We start from the raw sequence: 25,550 nt of genomic DNA, 5'->3' as shown, positions 1-25,550 counted from the left end.
TTATTTTTATTAAAATATTATTTTTAATTAAATATTATTATTTAATATTTTATTATTATTTATTATTTTATCATTAATTTTCGAAAATTAACTTACCTTTTACTTTTAACCTTTAAAATTTACTTTTTACCACCCGTAACTTTTAATACTTCTACTTTAACCACCCTAACTTTCAGAAATTACTAAATAACCCCTTAAACACCAAATTTTTACTTCCTTGCCCTTTTAAGGATCTAAAGCCTGTTCTTCATTGTTCTTCATCACACTCAAAGTTTCTTCATGTTCTTCATAAATTCTTCAGATTCTTTCTCTGTTTTTACCCGTTTTTCAGTCTTTTCAGCAACTGATTTTTACTATAATTCATAATAAATTAGCAGCCACTAAAACCCCATCTTTTCTACATGATTTCAACACAAATTGAACCTCAATTTAAGCCTAGGGTTTCATTTTTCCAGCTGCTCCAAGAACATGAACTTTAAAGCTTGAATTTCATCAAATTTCATCAAAATTTCACCAAATTTTCACCAAGAATCAATCATATATGCAACCAATTTTTAGCACAGCCACATAATACAACATTTACACAACTCAAACACAAATAATCAAGATTAATTTCGTGACACCCTGCCTGGTTTTGCTGCTCCTAATTTAGTTAGATTTTCAGGTGGTCCTTAAGCACTTTTTCCTCCTAAATCACATCAAGAACAACTTTAAATCCAAAAACCCTCAACTAACCAAATCTCCCTCAGCACGTTAGGAGGATATTTCTAACCTTAGACTTGCTGGAAGTTCACGTTTCTTGGCCCTCAAGTCAAGTTAAGCATGATTCCTAAGGAAGAACATCAAGAAAACACATGTTTAAGCAGGTTTTCTTGAAACCGAATCAAAAGAGAGATGGTGCAGCCAACTCACCTTGATTCTAGCTTTGATAAGTCATATGATCATGTAGAGAAAGAAGAGAGGATCATTTTGGTCAGATTGGAATTTTGATTTGAGTTTTAGCTCAACAGAAATCAAGCTTTGAAGATTTGGAACTAAGAACTTTTCTCTCCTTTTCTCTGATCCTATTTTCGGCCACAAAGTGGAAATGAGCCAGCCTTGAGGGTTTTGGGGGTGTAGGGTGAGTTGTGATTGGTTGTCTCGGAGGTGGATTAAAATAATATTAAAATATCTCAGGTGTATAACTACTAAAACTAGATGTATCGGAACACTTGTAAAAACATCTCTAAAAATTATTTTCTGAGCTACTAGCATAAATGACACTAGTAACATATTTATTATGAGAATAAAACATGTATAATGAGGCCTTAGCATTGCTAAAGTCATCAGAGAGTGCTGGTGCTAAGCTGCACCAGTAAACTGTGAACCCGGTTAAACCGATTTTCTATTTTTAACTAAAACTGACCAGGTAACCTTATAATATCATTCAAGAAGCTTCTAATACTAATATAATGATAATATCATCCTATTATCTCTCTTCTCTCATAAATCGAGTCTGGTTTGTCAAACTGAGACTATTACGAAAAATCGAATCAAAACTCCTAACCGATACGGTTCAAAAACTAGGTTCTTCGTGACCGTATTATCGAGCTTGCCTCGGAAAAGGTTCTAGCTTAAAGATAACATAATGACAATGAGGATTGAGATACTTGATGATATATCAAAGGTTTTCCCCTTACTGATCTTCCGGAGAAATCTGTACTTTCAGAAAAGATCTCGCGTACTCGAAAACCAGGGTTGTTACATTCTACCCTCCTAACAGAAAATTTTGCCCTCAAAATTTTAGTTACCTGAGAATAGATGTGGGTAATCAGCTTTCATCTTATCTTCCAATTCCCAAGTGTGCTCTTCTTCTCCTCTTTGTCCCCAAGCTACTTTGACTAAGCTAACAGTTTTGCCTCTTAGCTGCTTATCACTTCTTCCTACGATCCAAACTGGTGATGCTTGATATGTCAAATCGTTTTGTAACTGTACTGTCTCTGGTTGTAAAATGTGACTCTCGTCGGAAATATATTTCTTAAGTTGTGAGACATGAAAAAAATCATGAAGGTTTGATAGATATGGAGGAAGGGCTACTTGATAAGCTACTAGACCGACTCTTTTAAGTATTTGGAAAGGTCCTATGTATCGAGGGTTAAGCTTTTTAGTCTTAAGGGCTCTACCTATTCCAGTAGTCGGGGTTACTTTAAGAAAGACATGGTCTCCCTCACTAAACTCTAAGGGTCTACGTCTATTATCGGCATAGCTCTTTTGACGGCTCTGTGCTGTCAGGATCTTCTGGCGAATCCCCTTTATCTTCTCAGTAGTTTCTTGCACTAAGTCTGGACCTAAGACACTAGCTTCTCCATCATCATTCCAACACAATGGTGTTTGACATCTTCTTCCGTAGAGAGCTTCATATGGTGCCATCCCGATACTTTGTTGGTAACTTGATAAACCCCGATTTCGTGATTTATCTTATGCTTATTTTGGGGGATTTTATCACTTTTTCTCACATTTATTCAATAAAGTAGCATGGTTTTGTAATTCTCCCTTGAATTGTGCTTAAATGTGAAAACATGCTTTTAGGCCCTAAAATTGGTAATTTTAATTCACTTTAATTCCATTCGATGCCTTGATGTATCTGTTAAGTGATTTCAGGTTCATAGGGCAAGTATTGGATGGAAGAAGTGAGGAGAAAAGCATGCAAGCGGGAGAACAAATGAAGAAATGAAGGAACCGGAAAGCTGTCAAGCCCGACCTCTTCACACTCAATCGACCATAACTTGAGCTACAGAGATCCAAATGAGGCGGTTCTAGTTGCGTTGGAAAGCTAACATCCGTGGCTTCAAAATGATATAAAATCTGCCATATGTTACTTCGGGCTGAGGGGCGCGCACGCGCACTTTGCGCGCGTGCGCCGATTCTGCCATGGCCCACTAAAGTAAATTCGCCCCCAGCGAATTCTAAAGCACTTTGGGCCCAACAAAACTCATTTCTGATGCTATTTCAGCCAAGGATTGAAAGAGGGTCAACACACTTAGTCATAGTTTAGTTTTCATCATGTTTTAGGTTAGAATTCTAGAGAGAGAAGCTCTCTCTTCTCTCTAGAATTTAGGGTAGTTTAGGTTTAATTTTCTTGAAATCTAAGTTTTAATTCTTGTTTTGATTTAGTTTATCCTTTTAATTTCTTGTTGTTACATCTCTACTCTTCTAGTTTTACTTGTCATTTCCTTTATTTTATCCTCTTTTATGTTTATGAACTCTTGTTGGATTTGGATTTTTCTTTAATGAGATTTGATGTTTGATGTTCTGTTGATGTTGATTTGAGTTGTTGATTTACTTTTCTTGCAATTGGTAGTTGGTAGATTTTATTATTCTTGCACATTTTATTATGCTTTCCATGTAAGCCTTCCAAGTGTTTGACAAAATGCTTGGAAGAATGTTAGAGTAGCTTTTGAGCATTCTTAGCTTGGAAAGAGTAATTGGGCAATCTTGAGTCTTGAAAACCCAACTCATGTTGGTGATCTAGAGTTGTTAGCTAATATTGTTTCCATTGACGCTAATCTTTTGCTAGTTTAATTAGTGAGTTGATTAGGACTTATGGAATATTGTTTCCATTGATGCTAATCTTTTGCTAATTTAATTAGTGAGTTGATTAGGACTTTTGGATTGAGATTAGCTAGTCTCGTTAGACTTTCTCCCTATTTGTTGGAGTTGACGTAATGAGATAAATTCTTGTTATAATTGTGACATGATTAATTAGTCTTGTTTGACATTCTCCCTAGTTGTTGGAGTTAACTAAATAAGATGAATTAATCATTGCATGACTAGGATAGAAAGCCCATGATCTCAATCTTTGCCATGAATGTCTCTCTTTATTAATTGCTTTCTTTAGTTACTTGCTCATTTTACTTTATTGTCATTTAATTTCTTGCCCTCTCATCAATCAAAAACCCCCTATACCCTTCATAGCCAATAATTGATCACTTCATTGCAACTCTTCGTGAGACGACTCGGAGTCTTAATACTCCGGTTAATTTTCATTAGGGTTCGTTACATGTGACAACACCATAAATTTAATTTGATGCGAGAGTTGTTTGTTGGTTTGGGCTATACTTGCAACGTAATTATCTTGTGAAATTCCTTACCGACAACAATTCTCGTTCATCATAACTGTTGTTGTAGACAAACTCGATCAACGGCAAATATTTATCCCAACTACCTTAGTTATCCATCACACAAGATCTTAGCATGTCTTCTAATGTCTGGATTGTTCACTCTAATTGTCTGTCTGTTTGAGGATGGTATGTTGTACTCATGTGTAATTCTGTTCCTAAAGCTTTCTGGAAAGCTCCCCATAATCTGGAAGTAAACCTCGGATCTCAATCTGATACAATTGACGAAGGTATCCCGTGCAATCGTATGATTTCTTGAATATATATCCGTGCCAGCCTTTCTAAAGTATAATCAACTCGAATCGGAAGGAAGTGCACTGACTTTGTCAACCTGTCCACAATTACCCAAATGGCATCGTGTCCTGTTGAGGTCCTTGGTAATCCCTTGACAAAATCCATAGTGATCTGCTCCTATTTCCATTGTGGTATTTCTAAGGGTTGCAGGGTTCTTGACGGTTTCTGGTGTTCCATCTTCACCTTCTGGCAGGTTAAACATTTTGAGACATAATCAGCTACCTCTTTCTTTAAGCCCGGCCACCAGAACATTTGTTTCAAATCTTGATACATCTTTGTTACTCCAGGATGCATAGAAAATCTACTTTGATGAGCTTCTGCAAGAATCCTTTGCCGCAAATCTCCAGAGCTAGGCACACAAATTCTGTTCTTGCTGAATACTAATCTTAAAATCTGGTGTTATATGCAACTGCGCCAAACGGACTCCACTTGACGTCTCAGTCATAGCCAACTTAAGGTCCTCAAATTCTGCAATACAGTCCTTAGATGCTCTTCATGCTCTCTTTCTGTCTTCGAATAGATGAGAATATCGTCTATGAAAATTACTACAAATTGATCAAGGTACGGACGGAAAATACGATTCATGTAATCCATGAAAATCGCAGGAGCATTAGTTAGTCCAAATGACATAACCGTATACTCATAGTGACCATATCGAGTTCTAAATGTAGTCTTCGGTATATCTGACTCTTTCACTCGAATCTGGTGATAGCCTGATCACAAATCAATCTTCGAGAACACAGTTGCACCTTTTAACTGATCCATCAAATCATCTATCCGTGGAAGTAGGTACTTGTTCTTCATAGTGACTTTATTTAGCTGTCGGTAATCTACGCAAAATCTTATTCCACCATCCTTCTTCTTTACTAGCAACACCAGAGCTCCCCAAGGTGATGCACTGGGACGAATAAGTTTCTTTCTAAGTAGCTCATCCAACTGCTTCTTCAACTCTGCAAGTTCTAGTGGTGACATCCGGTACGGTGCTATGAAAATCGGTCCGGTTCCAGGTACTAGCTCAATGCTGAATTCTATCTCTCGAGGAAGTGGTGCCCAGAAATCGTGACGGTTCTATTCCTTGGTAATGGCGCTAAAAACTCAATACGCACGTTCATAATCTTAGTTCTTTGTCACAACTTTGCACAACTAACCAGCAAGTGCACTGGGTCGTCCAAGTAATAAACCTTACGTGAGAAAGGGTCGATCCCACGGAGATTGTCGGCTTGAAGCAAGCTATGGTCACCTTGTAAATCTCAGTCAGGTAGATTCAATTGATTATGGAGATTTAATAATTAAAAGATAAATAAAACGTAAATTAAAGATAGAGATACTTGTGTAATTCATTAGTGAGAATATCAGATAAGCGTATGAAGATGCTTGTTCCTCTTGAACCTCTACTTTCCTATTGTCTTCATCTAATCATTCATACTCCTTTCTATGGCAAGCTGTATGTTAGGCATCACCGTTGTCAATGGCTACATCCTGTCCTCTCAGTGAAAATGGTCCAATGCCCTATCACTGCATGGCTAATCATCTGTCGGTTCTCGATCATACTAGAATAGGATCCATTGATCCTTTTGTGCCTGTCACTACGCCCAGCACTCGCGAGTTTGAAGCTCGTCGCAGCCATCCCTTCCCAGATCCTACTCGGAATACCACAGATAAGGTTTAGACTTTCCGGATCTCAAGAATGGCCGTCCATGGATTCTAACTTATACCACGAAGATTCTGATTAAGGAATCCCAGAGATACTCATTCAATATAAGGTAGAACGGAAGTGGTTGTCAGGCACGCGTTCATAGGTTGGGAATGATGATGACTGTCACGATCATCACATTCATATTGAGGTGCGAATGAATATCTTAGAATCGGAATAAGCTTGAATTGAATAGAAAAATGATAGTACTTTGTATTAATTCATGAGGAACAGAAGAGCTCCACACCTTAATCTATGGTGTGTAGAAACTCTACCGTTGAAAATACATAAGTGATGAAGGTCCAGGCATGGCCGAGAGGCCAGCCCCCTTAACATGATCAAAGGATCAAAAGATAATCCCCAGATGTAAATACAATAGTAAAAAGTCCTATTTATACTAAACTAGTTACTAGGGTTTACAGAAATGAGTAATTGATGCAGAAATACACTTCTGGGGCCCACTTGGTGTGTGCATGGGCTGAGCATTGAGCTTCACACGTGTAGAGGCTTCTTTTGGAGTTGAACACCAGTTTGTAACCTGTTTCTGGCGTTTAACTCCACTTTGCAACCTGTTTCTGGCGTTTAACTCCAGAATGCAGCATGGAACTAGCGTTGAACGCCAGTTTGTGTCATCTAAACTCGGGCAAAGTATGGACTATTATATATTGCTGGAAAGTCCTGGATGTCTACTTTCTAACGCAATTGAAAGCGCGCCATTTGGAGTTTTGTAGCTCTAGAAAATCCACTTTGAGTGCAGGGAGGTCAGAATCCAGCAGCATCTGTAGTCCTTCTTCAACCTCTGAATCTGATTTTTGCTCAAGTCCCTCAATTTCAGCCAGAAAATACCTGAAATCACAGAAAAACACACAAACTCATAGTAAAGTCCAGAAATGTGAATTTTTATTAAAAACTAATAGAAATAGACTAAAAACTAACTAAATCATACTAAAAACTATGTAAAAATAATGCCAAAAAGCGTATAAATTATCCGCTCATCACAACACCAAACTTAAATTGTTGCTTGTCCCCAAGCAACTGAAAATCAAATAGGATAAAAATAAGAGAATATACTATAAATTCCAAAATACTAATGAAACTTAGCTCCAATCAGATGAGCAGGACTTGTAGCTTTTTGCCTCTTGAATAGTTTTGGCATCTCACTTTATCCATTGAAGTTCAGAATGATTGGCATCTATAGGAACTCAAAGTTTAGATAATGTTATTGATTTTCCTAGTTCAGTATATTGATTCTTGAACACAGCTACTTTATGAGTCTTGGCCGTGGCCCTAAGCACTTTGTTTTCCGGTATTACCACCGGATACATAAATGCCACAAACACATAACTGGGTGAACCTTTTCAGATTGTGACTCAGTTTTGCTAATGTCCCCAATTAGAGGTGTCCAGGGTTCTTAAGCACACTCTTTTTTGCTTTGGACCTTGACTTTAACCGCTCAGTCTCAGGTTTTCACTTGACACCTTCACGCCACAAGCACATGGTTAGGCTCAGCTTGGTTCAGCCGCTTAGGCCATGATTTTATTCCTTTAGGCCCTCTTATCCACTAATGCTCAAAGCCTTGGATCCTTTTTATTTACCCTTGCCTTTTGGTTTTAAGGGCTATTGGTTTTTGCTCTTGCCTTTTGGTTTAAAGAGCTTTTGGCTTTTTCTGCTTGCTTTTTCTTTTTTTTTTTTTTTTTTTGCTGCAAGCTTTTGTATTCATTGCTTTTTCTTGCTTCAAGAATTATTTTTATGATTTTTTAGATTATCAAATAACATGTCTCCTTTTCATAATTCTTTCAAGAGCCAACATATTTAACATTCATAAACAACAACTTCAAAAGACATATGCACTGTTCAAGCATTCATTCAGAAAACAAAAAGTATTGTCACCACATCAAAATAATTAAACTAATTTCAAGGATGAATTCGAAACCCTGTACTTCTTGTTCTTTTGTTTTTAAAACAGTTTTCATTTAAGAGAGGTGATGGAGTCATAGGACATTCATAGCTTTAAGACATAGACACTTAAACACTAATGATTATCTAGTAAAGACACAAACATAATTAAACATGAAGCATGGAAACCGAAAACAGAAAATAAATAGACAAGGAGATTAAGGAATGAGTCCACCTTAGTGAGGGTGGCGTCTTCCTCTTCTTGAAGAATCAATGGTGCTTTTGAGCTCCTCTATGTCTCTTCCTTGTCTTTGTTGCTCCTCCCTCATAGCTCTTTGATCTTCTCTAATTTCATGGAGGATGATGGAATGCTCTTGGTGCTCCATCCTTAGTTGTCCCATGTTGGAGCTTAATTCTCCTAGGGAAGTATTGATTTGCTCCCAATAGTTTTGTGGAGGAAAGTGCATCCCCTGAGGCATCTCAGGGATTTCATGGTGAGGAATTTCCTCATGCTCTTGTTGAGGTCCATGATCTCTTATTTGCTCCATCCTTTTCTTAGTGATGGGCTTGTCCTCTTCAATGAGGATGTCTCCCTCTATGTCAATTCCAGCCGAATTGCAGAGGTAGCATATGAGGTGAGGAAAGGCTAACCTTGCCCAAGTGGAGGACTTGTCAGCCACCTTGTAAAGTTCTTGAGGTATAATCTCATGAACTTACACCTCCTCTCCAATCATGATAATATGGATCATGATGACCCGGTCTATAGTAACTTCAGACCGGTTACTAGTAGGAATGATTGAGCGTTGAATGAATTCTAGCCATCTCCTAGCCACTGGTTTGAGGTCATGCCTTCTTAATTGAATCGGCTTGCCTCTTGAGTCAATTTTTCATTGAGCTCCTTCCTCACATATGTCCATGAGGACTTGGTCCTACCTTTGATCAAAGTTGACCCTTCTTGTGTAGGGACATGTGTTCTCTTCCATCATTGGCAAGTTGAACGCCAGCCTTACATTTTTCGGACTGAAGTCTAAGTATTTCCCCTGAACCATGGTGAGCCAATGCTTTGGATTCGGGTTCATACTTTGATTATGGTTCCTAGTGATCCATGCGTTTGTATAGAACTCTTGAACCATTAAGATCCTGACTTGTTGAATGGGGTTGGTGAGAACTTCCCAACCTCTTCTTTGGATCTCAAGTCGGATCTCCGGATACTCATTCTTTTTTAGCTTGAAAGGAACCTCAGAGATCACTTTCTTCTTGGCCACAACTTTATAGAAGTGGTCTTGATAGACCTTTGAGATGAATCTCTCCATCTCCCATGACTCAGAGGTGGAAGCAATTGCCTTCCCTTTCCTTTTTCTTGAGGTTTCTCTGGCCTTAGGTGCCATTAATGGTTATGGAAAAATAAAAAGCTATGCTTTTACCACACCAAACTTAAAATGTTTGCTCGTCCCTGAGCAAAAAAAGAAAGAAAGAAGGAGAAGAAGAAGAGAAATGGAGGAGAGGAAGAGAGGGGTGTATTCGGCCAAGGGGAAGAAGAGAGGGTTGTGTTGTGTGAAAATGAAGAAGGAGTGAGGGGTTTATATAAGAGTGTGGGGAGGGTTAGGTTTCGGCCATTAGGGTTGGGTTTGGGACGGAAAATAGTTTGAATTTTGAAGGTAGGTGGGGTTTATGGGGAAGAGAAGATGGATGTGAGCGGTGAGGGGGTGATGGGAAAGAGTGATTGAGGTGATTAGTGAAGGGTATTTGGGGAAGAGAGTTATGAAAAGGTTTGAAGAGGAGAGAAGAAGATAAGGGGATCCTATGGGGTCCACAGATCCTGAGGAAATCCTGTAGGGTCCACAGATCAAGTGGGGTCAAGGACTTAACATCCTTGCTCCAATTAGGCGTGTAAAACGCCCTTGCTGTGCAATCCTGGCGTTTAACGCCAAATTGCTGCTTGTTTCTGGCGTTAAACGCCCAAATGTAGCCTATTTCTGGTGTTTAACGCCAGGCAGATGCTTGTTTCTGGCGTTAAACGCTAGCTTGGTGCCTGTTTCTGGCGTTAAACGCCAGACAGATGCTTGTTTCTGGCGTTTAAATGCCAGACTGCTCTCCTCCAGGGTGTGCTATTTTCAATGCTGTTTTTCATTCTATTTTTGATTTTTCAGTAGTTTTTGTGAGTCCACATGATCATCAACCTAATAAAACACGAAATAACAAAAAGAAAATAAAATAGATATGATTAAATAACATTGGGTTGCCTCCCAACAAGCGCTTCTTTAATGTCAATAGCTTGACAGTGAGCTCTCATGGAGCCTCACAGATAATCAGAGCAAGGTTGGAACCTCCCAACACCAAACTTAGAGTTTGAATGTGGGGGTTCAACACCAAACTTAGAGTTTGGTTGTGGCCTCCCAACACCAAACTTAGAGTTTGACTGAGGGGGCTTTGGTTGACTCTGCAGGGAGAGAAGCTTTTCATGCTTCCTCTCCATGGTTACAGAAGGAGATCCTTGAGTCTTAAACACAAGGTTGTCCTCATTCAGTTGAAGGACCAATTCTCCTCTGTCCACATCAATCACAGCTCTTGCTATGGCTAGGAAGGGTCTTCCAAGGATGATGGATTCATCCTCTTCCTTCCTAATGTCTAGGATTATGAAATCAGCAGGGATGTAAAGGCCTTCAACCTTTACTAACACGTCCTCTACTTGTCCATAAGCCTGTTTTCTTGAGTTGTCTGTCATCTATAATGAGATTCTGGCAGCTTGCACCTCAAAGCTCCAAAGTTTCTCCATTACAGAGAGTGGCATTAAGTTTATTCCTGACCCTAGGTCACACAGAGCCTTCTCAAAGCTCATGGTGCCTATGTTACAGGGAATTAAGAATTTGCCAGGATCTTCTTTCTTTTGAGGTAATTTCTGCATATCCAATGCATTCAGTTCATTGGTGAGCAAGGGAGGTTCATCTTCCCAAGTCTCATTACCAAATAATTTGGCATTCAGCTTCATGATTGCACCAAGGTACTTAGAAGCTTGCTCCTTGATGTGTGGAAAACGATCCAACACAAAACTCACCGGCAAGTGTACCGGGTCGCATCAAGTAATAATAACTCACATGAGTGAGGTCGATCCCACAGGGATTGAAGGATTGAGCAATTTTAGTTTAGTGGTTGATTTAGTCAAGCGAATCAAGTGTTGGTTGAGTGGTTTATAATTGACAGAAGCTAAATTGCTTGAAATGTAAAGGGAGAGGGAAGAATTGCAGTAAAATTAAAGAGAATAGAAAATAAAAGTGCTGAATCTTAAAGAACAAGTAATGTAAATTGCAGAAACCTAGATTGCAAGAAATGTAAATGGCTGAATCTTAAAGTGCAAGAAATGTAAATTGCTTGAATTATAAAAGGAATTGGGAATTGGGATTGCAGAATTTAAACAAGAACAAGTGAATTGCAATTAAACAGAAGAGTAGAAGGTGAATTGAAGTAAAGTAGATCTAAACAGAAAAGTAGAAATGCTTGAGAAATTAAAACAGAAAGTGACAGATGCTTAATTGTAGCAATTTAAAAGAAGATTAAAGATCTCAGGAGTGGAAGAGACTAGAAAACAAGTCTAGATCTCAAATCCTTCCTTGATCCAACAAGAGCAATTGCAAAAGAAATAAAGAAAAGTAAATTGCAGAAAGTGTAGAAGATGAAGCAGTAAACAGAAATGGAAATTGAATTATGCAGAAAAGTAAACAAGAGATCTTAAGGTGAGATTGAAACAAAAGTTCTTCAATTCTCTATCCAAGATCCAAAGCAAGAAAAATAAAAGAGTGCTCAAGCAAGAACCAGGATGAAGAGAGATCAATTCCCCTTCCCAATTCTCTAAGATCTAAATTCAAAAGTAAAAGCTCAAAATGAAAATGAAAGTGCAAAGAAAATTTCAAAGTAAAGTCTAGAGGTCCTAACTTAATCAAACTAGCTTCTATTTATACACTTTCTATTCTTGAATTTTAGAATTTGGATGGGCTTTTTAATTTGGTGAAGAATTGAATTAAGTTGGATTTTTGATTGAATTTCAGCCCAAGTTGAAAATTGCTCCCAGGAGGATGCTCTGCTCTTGTGGGGAGCAGAGCATTGAAGCCTTGTGTGGGGATCCTTTGTTGCGTGCCAACGCTTGGAGGCATCAGGATAGTGCTCCGCTCTTGTGGGGAGCGGAGCTTTGGCTTGGTATGGGGGATGTCTTGCGCGCCTTGCTTCCTTGCCCATGTCATGATGCGCGCCTCATGCTCCTGGCCGTGTCAAGCTCTTGTGTTATGCACCAAGGAGTAGCGCTCTGCTCTCCCTGTGAGCTGAGCATTGGTGCTTCCAAGGGGAGGTCCTTGGTTCGAAACTTGAGGGAGGTGCGCTGGTGCAAATTTCCTTGGTTCCTTGTAGCGCCTTTGCTCCTTGTTTCCTCAAGGTGCTTGGTTCGAACCTTGGAGTTGGCATTTTGGCCAAGTGTAGCTTATTTTCTTTGTGAGTAGCGCTCCCCCACTCCCCCTTTGCTCATGGGTTCGATCCTTGGAGAAAGCATTTGGCAAACATTTCCTTTGATTTATTTTTGGTGGAAGCCCAATAATGCTTCCAAGGAGAGCAGAGCATTGTTTTTCCTTTCCTTGTTTCTTGGCTTCAAATTGTGCTCCGCTCTCAAGGGGAGCAGAGCATTGAGCCTTGTTTCCTTGGTCCATTGTTGCGCTCCCAGTAGAGTGCTCCGCTCTCAATGAGAGCTTAGCTTCATGCTTTATTATTTTCTTTGCCACACTTTTCTTCCTTGGGTCACACTTTTTACGCTACGCTTTCTTATTTTCTTCTTTTCTTCACCTACAAATAATCAAAACAACCAATCAAAGTATCACCAATTTCACAAGGTTTATAAGTCATTCAAATATCAATTAAATTAAGCTTAATCCTCATGATTTAGTATCAATTAAAGGGTGGTTGATTGATTCAAAGAAACCATGCAATTTCACTCCAAATTACTTACTTACAATGCAAGAAAGTGCATAGATTCTAATAAAAACAAAGAAAAAGACTAGTAAAACTAGGCTAAGATGACTTGTCATCACAACACCAAACATAAAACTTGCTTGTCCCCAAGCAAGCATAAAACATAAGAGAAGATAGAATGAAATAGGGAAGTATATATGTCCTTATTAAGCAGATAGTTGAATTTGGTTTATGGGGTTTTATGCAGATCAATAGTAGCTCATTTATTACTTGCTGTCAAAATAAACAATGTGTCCTTAAAGGTTCACTAAGGTTGCTGCTACAATGCCTTACTTTTTGCTTATTTCCCTTGTTAGCTTTTTCTTCTATCTTTTGCATTAGAGAGCTTATTACTTATTGAAGGCTTGGTGGCAAATGTTGCAGTGGCCTTTGGCTTAATTTCACTCAACATTTCTTCACCACAGACACATGGCTCACCTTTTTCTTCCTAGGATCATTGATGCCCAGCATCTCTTTGGATAACTAAATGTTTTGTAGCTAGGTTGCTCTTTATTGTGGACTTTCAGTTGGCAATCCCAAATCAGTTGATCTAAGTGGCCAAGTTTTAAAATACTCCTTAGAACTTACTTGTCCAAGCATATCCTAGTACACAAACACCACAGGCATATGTCCTAGGGTCCAAGCTATTGGTGTCTAGCCTTATTGTTTGTTTCTTTGCCAACTTTTGGCTTTTCTTCTTCTTTTTCTTTTTGTTTTGGTTTATTTTCAAGGGATTTTCATTAGTTGAAGGATAATAGCAGCAAACTAGCTTAAGCTTCAAGTAACATGTCATTATGCAACAATTATTGTATGAGCTATCAATTGAATCAAACATATACCACCACTAACTTTCATTCTAACTTTTGCAACATTGAACAGTTACTTTTCCAAATCAAACATCTTTCTTTTAGTCAAACAGCAAGGGAAACAAAGCAAAGTAATCAAGCTAATGAATGATGAAAATTATTATGCAGATAACTTTTAGACTAAAGAAAAATTGTAGATAGCTTATTCTAGCAAAAATTATGCAGAACAAAAAGAAGGCACTTGGAGGTGTATCATATTTCAGATACACATCTTCCTTATTTAATTTGAAATTAGAAAAGAACATCGCCACCTCTTAGTTGTTCTGTTCTTGATTCCTGCTTGATTCTCCCTTCTTCTTTCTTTTCCCGAGCTTGGAGTAGTCACGAACTTCTTCACAAGGACATCTTCTATCCCAGATAGGATCTGTGAGTCCTGAAAGCCTAACTTCCTCCAATCTTTGAAGTATTACCTCGGTATAACTATGAGACTTTGCTTTCTGGTGGTCTCTAAGTTCTTGGCACTGCTCGAATGGTTTGATTTGTGGATTTAGTGCTGGTATGCTGTGGGTTAAGTACTCCAACCTTGCTTGTATGTCTTCATTACATGCTGATTATTGCACATGTCTAGCATCTCCAATAGTGTGATGAATGTTCTTCCATTGATATAGGTTGTGAGTATATTCCCCATATTTGGCTTGGGTCAGGAACATTTTGTCGTATGACTCCTTAAGGTTTGCTATTTGTTCCTTCTGCCCTTCAAGAATCTTGGCCTGGAATTCTTGTTATTGGATCATCATTTGTTGCTGCCAGCTTTCTTGTCTTTCCTCCATTCTGTGCTACCAAGCTTCATTTTGCTCCCTGTCTTTCAGATATTGCTCCTGGTGCGCTAGATATTGCTCTTGGTGTCTCACATTTTGTTGTGATATTTCCTCAAGAGCCCTTTGTAGTTGACTCATATCTATGGCACTGTGAGCTTGCTCTTATCCTTTCTCTGGCCTTCTTCTTCTTTGGGGTCTTTCTTCTTGATCATCATCCTCAGCAATTCCTTCCATGCTTCTCTTTGTGATTCCCGACCCCCTTCTTACTTTTTCCGTGTCCTCATCTTCAAAAATCACCCCAACTTTATTGCACAGCCTTAGAATTGTGCTTGAATGGCCGAGCCTAGTGGATTTGGTTGTGCTCTCAGCTATCTCTTGAATACTGTCAGCTATGAGTTGTGCAAGGTTGATTTCTCCTCCATGTAGGATACGGTATGTCAAGAGTGCTCGCTTGATTATGACCCCTGAGGTGTTTCCAGTTGGGAGTATGGATCTACTTACTATTTCATACCACCCCTTGGCCTCAGGAATGAGATTTATTCTTTTCAAGTGGCTTGGAACTCCTTTCGAATCTTTTTCCCAGTCTGTGCCTTCCAAGCATATCCCCTGTAGGATTTTATCAGGGTCATTCTCTTTCTACAATCTGTCCTCTTAGCTAGGCTCGTCATAAGTTATGGTTCTCAACTTTAAGGCCCTTGTAATGGATCCTGGACTGAAATCCACTTCAACTCCTCTGACATAGCTTTTGTAAGGGGTGCTGTCTTTACTCTCTTTCACAGCATTTGCATAGAACTCCCTGATCATGACTGCACTAATCTTGGGGAGGGGGTCGCATAGAAGATCCCACCTTCTTTCCCTAGTGATTTGCTTCATGATGGGGTATTCCCCGTCCCTCAGCTCAAAACTCCTTTCATGAATTATATGCTTTGTTTTCATGAATTTATGGTATTTTCTTTCATGAAACTGAGATCTGAACTTTCTTGTATCATACGCTGGGGGTTCGGCTACCATGGGCTCCTTGCCTGGCCTTCTCCTTGAACTAGATGAAGCCATGAGTTTAAGTAGAGAAGGAAGGCAAAGGTGGATTTGTGGTTGGTTGAGGCATGGTTTTGTATTGTAAAGAGAGTGAAGAAAGAAATGTTGCTGTTGGGAAGGGAGTGGTGTGTGTAGGATTGCACAAAGTGGAGACAAAGACTTATGTTTGTAGGGAGGGCTTGTAGGCACATGTGATGCAAGAGATGTCTCAATTTATTTATAGGTAGGGTATTAAAATGTTGGACGAAGACCACACTTGAAGAATGATTCGGTTATGACTTGTGAAGGGTGGAGATTGAGTTGAACAACATAGTAGCTTCATGAGATGGACGACTTGCATGTTCTCTTGAGGATTGACAAGGATTCTCTTCCCATTGGCTGCATGAGGTTCGTCCTCCAAGGTGACTAGCATGCAGATTTTTGCTTTCCAAGGTGGGCACACCTCTCTAGGCACATGTCATCTTTCTCTTGACTTGTCACAGCCGTTTCTTCATCTTGTCTTTACCTCAACCTTCTTTTCCTAATTAAATCAAAATGATATGCTTTAGGACACATTTGAAGCACGGTGATAAAGTGGTGAATGCTTACATTATTTATTATGTCTCTTAGTCATGAAAAATCAATTGTGTCCCTTACTTGGTGAACCAAGGTTTGGTGAACACCAAACTTGTCTCTTGCTAAGGAATTAATGTAAAAACAAGTTTTGTCACAATTGATACTTTCATCATAAGTTCCAATTCATAAATTCCTAAAATAGAACAATGCATGATTCATCTCTGCATGATTTGGATTTTCTGAGCAGAAATTGATCTTTCTCAAATTTGGTACACATGCAGACACCAAACTTAATGGTTGGTCATACACTTCACCGAAATGACTAAGCATATGATCTAAGAATGCTTGAAAAGTTGGCTTTGGACTTAGAAGTCTAGCATGTGTTTCAAAACAGTGTATGCATCTGTCAAGTATGTCTAGTAAAATTCAAAATCATGCTAAAGTGATCACAATTTATTGAATTCAAAAGCAAGCAGGAATCTTAAATCATGGGTTGCCTCCCATGGAGCGCTCTTTTATTGTCATTAGCTTGACATTGAACCCCTCTTTTATGGTGGTTGATGACTGTAGTGCCTCAGCTTGTCCCCCCTGACTGTGAGCTTCTTCTTTGTTCCTTGATGCTCAATTTCAGCATGCTCTAATGAGAGTATTTTGCTGACTGTATAGTAATCATCAGTCTGTTGACTTGCTTCTAGTTGTTGATAGATCAACTGTACTTTATCACCTTTGGAAAGCCCTTCCGTTGGAATTTTTTTATTCTTCCAACCCTTTTTGGTTTTATTCTTGTTTTTCTTCCTTCCTTTTGTTGATCCTTCTTCTTTGACAGTAGGCTTCCCTTTGAGATTTCTCTTTTTAGTTGCTAACACTCCAATGTCTTCTTGAATTTCTTCATTATTCTGCACAATCTCTTTCTCTTTTTGCCTTGCTGTATTATCTATTTCTTGCTTTGGAAGGTAGCTATCGATCGTCTTGTTGATTCCTTTCTTCCACTGCAATTTTTCCTTGTTGGTTTCCAAACAGTCCTTCTTTTCATCAATGAACTGTGTTTCTGGAAGTACATTCAAGGTAACAATTTCATCCTGCATTCTGAGGGTCAATTCTCCTTGCTCTATGTCTATAATGGCCCTAGCAGTGGCCAAGAATGGTCTTCCCAGTATAATGGAGTCATCTTCATCCTTATCTAAATCTAAGACCACAAAATCTGTAGGGAATATGAATTTGTCTATCTTGACTAGAAGGTTCTCAATCACACCCCTGGGACATATCACCGACTTATCCACCAGTTCTAGAGACGTCTGTACTGGTTTCACTTCTTCTATGCACAGCTTTTTCACTAGAGAGGAAGGCATTAGATTGATACTAGCCCCTAAGTCACACATTGCCTTGTTGATGGTCATACTACCAATGGCACAAGGTAGAAAGAAACTTCCAGGATCTTCAAGTTTAGGGGGAGTCCTTTCTGGATTAATGCTCTGCATTCTTCAGTGAGCAGTATAGTTTCATTAACTTGCCAACTCCTCTTCTTGTTGATAAGCTCTTTCAAGAACTTTGCATACAGGGGTATCTGTTCCAATGCTTCAGCCAGTGGAATGTTTATCTCCAATTTCTTGAAGACTTCAAGAAATTTAGGGAAGTGTTGGTCCTTAGTCTCTTTGCTGAACCTTTGAGGATATGGCAATGGAGGTGTGAAGTTCACTCCCTGCCTTTGTTCCTTGGTTGGCTCTTCAATTGCTTCCTTCCCTTCTCTTGGATTTTGTGGCTGCTTATCCTTTTCCTCGAACTCTTCTGGAGTATACTTTCTTGCTGTCACATCCTCATCCTTGGATTCCTCTTTTTCACCCTGTTTCTTGTCACTTTCCTTTGGCTTCTTAGTTGTTTCTTCATTTTTCACCAGGATCTTTCCACTCCTTAGCTATATTGCTTTGCACTCCTCTTTTGGATTAAGAATGGTGTCACTTGGTAGTAAGCCAGATGGTCTTTCGATGGTAATCTGCTTGGAGAGCTGTCCAATTTGCCTCTCCATATTCTTCATGGAGGCTTCCTGGTTCCTTGTTGTCATCTCTTGGTGCTTCATCAATTTTTCCATTAAGAGCTCCAAGTTGGTAATCCTGTGAGAGTGTTGTGAGATTAGTTGATTGTGGGGTGTTGAGGGTTGAGGGTAAGTGTTTTGGTTGGCTTGGTTATCGGATGGATGATGGTTAGAGTTGGGGTAAGTATTTTGTGGTTTTCTGTATGTGTTTTGGTTATTATTCTGCTGGTTGTTGTGGTTTGTGTTTTTCCAACTGTTTTGGTTTGAGTTTCTTTGCCATTGTTGTTGAGGTTGATTGTGATTGTCTCCCCATCTGAGGTTGGGGTGGTTCTTCCATGAGAGGTTGTAAGTATCACCATAGACTTCATTTGACCCAAAATTTTACTTGTGCATGTACTGGACTTGTTCTTGCTGTTGCTCCTCTTGAGTTTCTTCATTTTACCCCCATGTGGTTGATGGTTGGCTTGTGTTGACTGCTGCAACTTGGAGATTATCAATCCTTTTGGCCATTTGCTCAAATTGTTGTTCAATTTGCTGCTGCATCATTTTGTTTTGAGCTAAGATTGAGTCTACTCCTTCCAACTCCATCACTCCTTTCCTTTGTGATGGTTGGCGTTACCTTTGGTGAGCAAAGAAATACTGGTTGTTGGCCCACCATATCAATGAGATTTTGGGCTTCCTCTGCAGTTTTTATGAGTTGCAAAGAGCCTCCAGCTGAGTGATCTAATGCTTCCTGGGACTTCAATGTCAAGGCTTCATAAAAATTCTTCAACTTATCCCACTCAGTAAATATTTCAGGAGGGCACTTCCTGATTAGAGCCTTGTATCTCTCTCATGCCTCATAGATGGGTTCAGCTTCCATTTGTGTGAATGTTTGTACTTCAGTCTTCAACCTAATGATCCTTTGAGGTGGGTAAAATTTAGCAAGGAACTTGGTTACTAGATCATCCCAATTGTTGATGCTGTCTCTTGGGAAAGATTCCAACCATTGAGTGGCTTTGTCTCTGAGAGAAAATGGAAATAGCAGTAGCTTGTAGCTGTCAGGGTGCACACCATTGGTTTTGACAGTGACACAAATCCTCAAGAAGGTAGACAAGTGTTGGTTAGGGTCTTCAAGTGGTCCTCCTCCATAGGAACAATTATTTTAGACCAAGGTGATGAGTTGTGGCTTCAGTTCAAAGTTATTTGCATTAACATTTGGGGTAAGAATGCTACTCCTACAATGTCTAGGATTTGCAAAAGTGTAGGAAGCCAAAACTCTTCTTTTTGGTGGATTGTTGTTGTTTTGGGCTGCTCCTTCTGGTGGATTTGGTGGATTTGTTAAGTGTTCCTCCATGTCCTGGAATTCTTCTTCTGAATCCTCTTCACCAACAATGTTTTCCCTCTTTCAGCTCTCTTTAATCTCCTAAGAGTTCTTTCGTCTTGTTCACAAAAAGTGGGTATAACTCTCCTTGTACCTGACATACAATCAAAACAAAAAGAATCACACAAAACCCATTGCTAGAGTGAAATTTTTTTTTGTTAGCTTAATCAAAAATTCAAACAGTTAGTGTGTTAGTAAAAAAAAAATGAAACAGAAAAGGAAAAGTGCTTGATCTAGATCTCCACTTCACTTAATCATTGTCAATCTAATTCAATCCCCGGCAACGGCACCAAAAAATTGATGTGTGAAAAACGATTCAACACAAAACTCACCGGCAAGTGTACCGGGTCGCATCAAGTAATAATAACTCACATGAGTGAGGTCGATCCCACAGGGATTGAAGGATTGAGCAATTTTAGTTTAGTGGTTGATTTAGTCAAGCGAATCAAGTGTTGGTTGAGTGGTTTATAATTGACAGAAGCTAAATTGCTTGAAATGTAAAGGGAGAGGGAAGAATTGCAGTAAAATTAAAGAGAATAGAAAATAAAAGTGCTAAATCTTAAAGAACAAGTAATGTAAATTACAGAAACTTAGATTGCAAGAAATGTAAATGGCTGAATCTTAAAGTGCAAGAAATGTAAATTGCTTGAATTATAAAAGGAATTGGGAATTGGGATTGCAGAATTTAAACAAGAACAAGTGAATTGCAATTAAACAGAAGAGTAGAAGGTGAATTGAAGTAAAGTAGATCTAAACAGAAAAGTAGAAATGCTTGAGAAATTAAAACAGAAAGTGACAGATGCTTAATTGCAACAATTTAAAAGAAGGTTGAAGATCTCAGGAGTGGAAGAGACTAGAAAACAAGTCTAGATCTCAAATCCTTCCTTGATCCAACAAGAGCAATTGCAAAAGAAATAAAGAAAAGTAAATTGCAAAAAGTGTAAAAGATGAAGCAGTAAACAGAAATGGAAATTGAATTATGCAGAAAAGTAAACAAGAGATCTCAAAGTGAGATTGAAACAGAAGTTCTTCAATTCTCTACCCAAGATCCAAAGCAAGAAAAATAAAAGAGTGCTCAAGCAAGAACCAGGAGGAAGAGAGATCAATTCCCCTTCCCAATTCTCTAAGATCTAAATTCAAAAGTAAAAGCTCAAAATGAAAATGAAAGTGCAAAGAAAATTTCAAAGTAAAGTCTAGAGGTCCTAACTTAATCAAACTAGCTTCTATTTATACACTTTCTATTCTTGGATTTTAGAATTTGGATGGGATATTTAATTTGGTGATGAATTGAATTAAGTTGGATTTTTGATTGAATTTCAGCCCAAGTTGAAAATTGCTCCTAGGAGGATGCTCTGCTCTTGTGGGGAGCAGAGCATTGGAGCCTTGTGTGGGGATCCTTTGTTGCGTGCCAAGGCTTAGAGGCATCAGGATAGTGCTCCGCTCTTGTGGGGAGCCGAGCTTTGGCTTGGTGTGGGGGATGTCTTGCGCGCCTTGCTTCCTTGCCCATGTCATGATGCGCGCCTCATGCTCCTGGCCGTGTCAAGCTCTTGTGTCATGCACCAAGGAGTACCGCTCTGCTCTCCTTGTGAGCTGAGCATTGGTGCTTCCAAGGGGAGGTCCTTGGTTCGAAACTTGAGGGAGGTGCGCTGGTGCAAATTTCCTTGTTTCCTTGTAGCGCCTTTGCTCCTTGCTTCCTCAAGGTGCTTGGTTTGAACCTTGGAGTTGGCATTTTGGCCAAGTGTAGCTTATTTTCTTTGTGAGTAGCGCTCCTCCACTCCCCCTTTGCTCATAGGTTCGATCCTTGGAGAAAGCATTTGGCAAACATTTCCTTTGATTTATTTTTGGTGGAAGCCTGATAATGCTCCCAAGGAGAGCGGAGTATTGTTTTTCCTTTCCTTGTTTCTTGGCTTCAAATTGTGCTCCGCTCTCAAGGGGAGCAGAGCATTGAGCCTTGTTTCCTTGGTCTATTGTTGCACTCCCAGTAGAGTGCTCCACTCTCAATGAGAACTTAGCTTCATGCTTCATTATTTTCTTTGCCACACTTTTCTTCCTTGGGCCACACTTTTTAAGCCACGCTTTCTTATTTTCTTCTTTTCTTCACCTACAAATAATCAAAACAACCAATCAAAGTATCATCACTTTCACAAGGTTTATAAATCATTCAAATATCAAATAAATTCAGCTTAATCCTCATGATTTAGTATCAATTAAAGGGTGGTTGATTGATTCAAAGAAACCATGCAATTTCACTCCAAATTACTTACTTACAATGCAAGAAAGTGCATAGATTCTAATAAAAACAAAGAAAAAGACTAGTAAAACTAAGCTAAGATGACTTGTCATCACTCCTCAGTAATTTCTTCATCCTCTTCAGAGGACGAATACTCATCAGAGCTCATGAAGGGCAGAAGGAGGTTCAATAGAATCTCTATGGTCTCTAATTGAGCCTCAGATTCCTTTGGTTCCTCTAAGGAAAACTCCTTATTGGTCACTGGACGTCCCAGGAGGTCTTCCTCACTAGGATTCACATCCTCCTCTTCCCTTGTGGGTTCGGCCATGATGGTCAAATCAATGGCCTCGCACTCTCTCTTTGGATTCTCTTCTGTATTGCTTGGGAGAGTACTTGGAGGCGTTTCAGTGACTCTTTTACTCAGCTGGCCCACTTGTGCCTCCAAATTTCTAATGGAGGACATTGTTTCATTCATGAAACTTAAAGTGGCCTTAGATAGATCAGAGACTATATTTGCTACGCTAGATGGATTCTGCTCAGAATTCTCTGTCTGTTGCTGAGTGGATGATGGAAAAGGCTTGCTATTGCTAAACCTATTTCTTCCACCATTATTAAAGCCTTGTTGAGGCTTTTGTTGATCCTTCCATGAGAAATTTGGATGATTTCTCCATGAGGGATTATAGGTGTTTCCATAGGGTTCACCCATGTAATTCACCTCTACTATTGCAGGGTTCTCAGGATCATAAGCTTCTTCTTCAGAAGATGCCTCTTTAGTACTGTTGGATGATTCCTTCAATCCATTCAGACTCTGAGAGATCATATTGACTTGCTGAGTCAATATTTTATTCTGAGCCAATATGGCATTCAGAGTATCAATTTCAAGAACTCCTTTCCTCTGAGGCGTCCCATTACTCACAGGATTCCTTTCAGAAGTGTACATGAACTGGTTATTTGCAACCATGTCAATGAGTTCTTGAGCTTCTGTAGGTGTTTTCTTTAGGTGAATGGATCCACCTGCAGAATGGTCCAATGACATTTTAGATAATTCATACAGACCATCATAGAATATATCCAAGATGGTCCATTCTGAAAGCATGTCAGAAGGACACTTTTGGTCAATTCCTTGTATCTCTCCCAAGCTTCATAGAGGGATTCACCTTCTTTCTGTCTGAAGGTTTGAACATCCACTCTAAGCTTGCTAAGCTTTTGAGGAGGAAAGAACTTGGCTAAGAAAGCCATGACCAGCTTATCCCAAGATTTCAGGCTATCCTTAGGTTGAGAGTCCAACCATATTCTAGCTCTGTCTCTTACAGCAAACGGGAAAAGCATGAGCCTGTAGACCTCGGGATCAACCCCATTGGTCTTAACAGTATCACAGATTTGCAAGAATTCAGTTAAGAACTGAAAAGGATCTTCTAATGGAAGTCCATAAAACTTGTAGTTCTGTTGCATCAGAGAAACTAATTGAGGTTTTAGCTCAAAGTCGTTTGCTCCAATGGCAGGGATTGAGATGCTTCTTCCATGTAAATTGGAATTTGGTGCAGTAAAGTCACCAAGCATCTTCCTTGCATTGTTATTATTTTCGGCCATGTCTCCTTCTTTTTCGAAATTTTCAGTCAGATTTTCTCCAGAGAGTTGTGCTTTAGCTTCCCTTAGCTTCCTCTTCAGAGTCCTTTCAGGTTCAGGATCAGCTTCAACAAGAATGTTCTTATCCTTGTTCCTGCTCATATGAAAAAGAAGAAAATAGAAAATATGAAATCCTCTATGTCACAGTATAGAGATTCCTTTATGTGAGTAGAAGAATATATGAATAGAAGAAGGAGAATCCAAACACAAGGGTGAGGAGTAGGTTCGAATTCTTAGATGAAGAGGAGTGTTAGTAAATAAATAAATAAATAGAAGGAGGTGAGGGAGAAGAATTTTCGAAAATTAGATAAAATAAAATAAAAGTATTTTTATTTTTAAATTGAATTTAAAAAAATAAAAAATTAAAATTAGAAAATTAAGAAAGGAAAAATGAATCAAATTAAATTAAATTTAAAACAATTAGTTAATTTAAAAAGGAATTTCGAAAAAGAGGGAAGGGATTTCCGAAAATTAGAGATAGAATTAGTTAGGTAGTTTTGAAAAAGATATGATTGAAACAAAAAGATAGGATTAGTTTGAAAAAGATTTGAAAATCAATTTTAAAAAGATAAGAAGTTAGAAAAGAAGTTAGAAAAGATTTTGAAATTGATTTTTTTAAAAGATGTGATTGAAACTTATTTTGAAAAAGATTTGAAAAAGAAATTTAAAAAGATTTGATTTTGAAATTAAAGTTGATTACTTGATTAACAAGAAACTAAAAAGATATGAGTCTAGAGTTTAAAGATTGAACCTTTCTTACTAGGCAAGTAACAAACTTAAAAATTTTGAATCAATCACATTAATTGTTAGAATTAATTTTGAAAATATGATATAAAATAAAGAAAAAGATTTTGAAAATAATTTTGAAAGGTTCGAAATTATGAAAGAAAAAAAATTGAAAAAGATTTGATTTTTGAAAAAGATTTGAAAAAGATAAAATTTTTAAATTGAAAATTTGATTTGACTCATAAGAAACAACTAGATTTTAAAATTTTTTGAAAAAATCAACTCACATTTTCGAATTTGATGAGAAGAAAAAAGGAAAGATATTTTTTTGATTTTTGAATTTTTAATGATGAAAGAGAAAAACATCAAAAAGACTCAAAACATGAAAATTATGAATCAAAACAAGAAAAATATGCAAGAACACTTTGAATGTCAAGATGAACACCAAGAACACTTTGAAGATCAAGATGAACATCAAGACTTATTTTTGAAAATTTTTAAGAAAAGAAAAACATGCAAGACACCAAACTTAAAAATTTTTATTCTTTAGACACTAAATTCAAGCAAGAAACATCAAATTATTTTTGGTTTTATGATTTTATTAAATTTTTTTTTTGTATATTTTTCGAAAATTATTTTAGGAAAAATGAAAAAGAAGAAATTTTTTTTCTATTATTTTCGAAAATAAGAAATAAAAAGCTTAAAAATAAAATAAAATTACCTAATCTGAGCAACAAGATGAACCGTTAGTTGTCCAAACTCGAACAATCCTCGGCAACGGCGCCAAAAACTTGGTGCGCAGAAATCGTGACGGTTCCATTCCTTGGTAATGGCGCTAAAAACTCAATACGCACGTTCATAATTTTAGTTCTTTGTCACAACTTCGCACAACTAACCAGCAAGTGCACTGGGTCGTCCAAGTAATAAACCTTACGTGAGTAAGGGTCGATCCCACGGAGATTGTCGGCTTGAAGCAAGCTATGGTCACCTTGTAAATCTCAGTCAGGCGGATTCAATTGATTATGGTGATTTAATAATTAAAAGATAAATAAAACGTAAATTAAAGATAGAGATACTTGTGTAATTCATTGGTGAGAATTTCAGATAAGTGTATGAAGATGCTTGTTCCTCCTGAACCTCTGCTTTCCTATTGTCTTCATCCAATCATTCATACTCCTTTCTATGGCAAGCTGTATGTTAGGCATCACCATTGTCAATGGCTACATCCTGTCCTCTCAATGAAAATGGTCCAATGCGCTGTCACTGCATGGCTAATCATCTGTCGGTTCTCGATCATACTGGAATAGGATCCATTGATCCTTTTGCATCTGTC

The 25,550-nt window shown here is 38.4% G+C and overlaps 1 non-coding gene across 1 annotated transcript; it reads left to right on the top strand.

Annotated features, from left to right (window-relative positions):
* Nucleotides 1-22,955: 22,955 nt before the first annotated feature.
* LOC112753956 (small nucleolar RNA R71) lies at nucleotides 22,956-23,062 on the top strand. Its single transcript, XR_003178315.1, has one exon. It is a non-coding gene; the product is annotated as a small nucleolar RNA R71 (small nucleolar RNA).
* The last annotated feature ends 2,488 nt before the right edge of the window (nucleotides 23,063-25,550 follow it).

The sequence above is a fragment of the Arachis hypogaea genome, chromosome 15, assembly GCF_003086295.3.
Source record: "Arachis hypogaea cultivar Tifrunner chromosome 15, arahy.Tifrunner.gnm2.J5K5, whole genome shotgun sequence".
In the NCBI taxonomy this organism is placed as follows: domain Eukaryota; kingdom Viridiplantae; phylum Streptophyta; class Magnoliopsida; order Fabales; family Fabaceae; genus Arachis; species Arachis hypogaea.
This window is presented reverse-complemented; position numbering and strand designations above follow the sequence as displayed.